The sequence below is a fragment of the Mytilus californianus genome, unplaced genomic scaffold, assembly GCF_021869535.1.
Source record: "Mytilus californianus isolate M0D057914Y unplaced genomic scaffold, xbMytCali1.0.p SCAF_7, whole genome shotgun sequence".
Classification (NCBI taxonomy): Eukaryota; Metazoa; Mollusca; class Bivalvia; order Mytilida; family Mytilidae; genus Mytilus; species Mytilus californianus.
This window is the reverse complement of record NW_026262723.1, coordinates 32,624,801-32,626,043: the sequence shown is the minus strand read 5'-3', so window position 1 is coordinate 32,626,043 and position 1,243 is coordinate 32,624,801.

The following is a 1,243-nucleotide window of genomic DNA, read 5'->3' as shown; positions in this document are numbered from 1 at the left end:
AAAAAAAAACGTAAACATATCAAGCGTAACAATACTTAGATATGAGCATTTAATAATCACGTGTACTTTACATGTAGCTTCACATTTTTGGCAGACCTTCTGTAATATGTAGAATTTGAATATGACAATGAAAATACAAAACAATATTTCACGGTTCACACCTTCATTTTAAATATAACATATGTAAATAATGTATTTATTTCACCAATATATATTCAATAGTTTGAAGGTTTTACGATATATAGCTATAAAGACAATATATTTAATGTTTGATTTTTATAGAGTATAACATTTTGTATAATGCTTAATTTTATGTTTATATTCAGTCGGATATTGAACCTGTAATGTACTAATGCGACTTAGGAATATGAACATACCTGTATTATTATAAGAAAAATCACAATGTAAGAACCATAACTACAATTTTACTTTCCGCCAACATTTTCTTCCTGAATGGCTAATTTTCTAGAACTTGGGTTATTGAATACAGTGCAATCGGTAGAAATGGTTGTAAATCAATCATAGATAAATGAAGTTTGCTCACTGAAATAACTGAATAAAGTTATGAAAGAATTATGTTGATACTTGCTATTAATAATCAGCTTTTTTAATATGTTCAACTTCAGGACAAACAATACTCAGTAAGGTCTAGATCACTCATCTGCTGATAGAGCACCTGCTGATATAGCACCATAAGCTGGCAATATGGCACCTTTTTGGTAAATTTTTTCCCTCCCTTTGCACAGAATCTTTTAAAGTTTCAGAGAAAAATTAAAAGACGAGATGTGCGTTTCTACCACCATACATCCACAAATGTATTTTTACAAAAAAGATCTAATATCTAACAGGGTTAGTCCCCAGGGGTCACCCCCACCCCCTCCCATTTAAGAAAGTTCTAATATCTTGTAAATGGTCGAGATCCCCACCCCTAAATCATATATATTCTGGTTTGTCATGCTAAAACACTGTGCGGGACAAATTTGCCATTCCAGAATTGGCAAATCTGACTTTGTTGTTTTACAAGGTATCAAAAATATTTTTTGGCCAAGTGATAGATAATTAAAAAAATTAAATTTCCCCATATGTCCCAACATGTCATTGTTGTCACTGTTGTCACCACAGCTGATTAAAAGTACTTTTCCCATGGGAAATTTTAAAATTCCCATGGGAATATTAGAAGTTCCCACGGGAAAATTTAAAGTTCCCATCGGAAAAAGTATTTTTCCCATGGGAATTTTAAAGT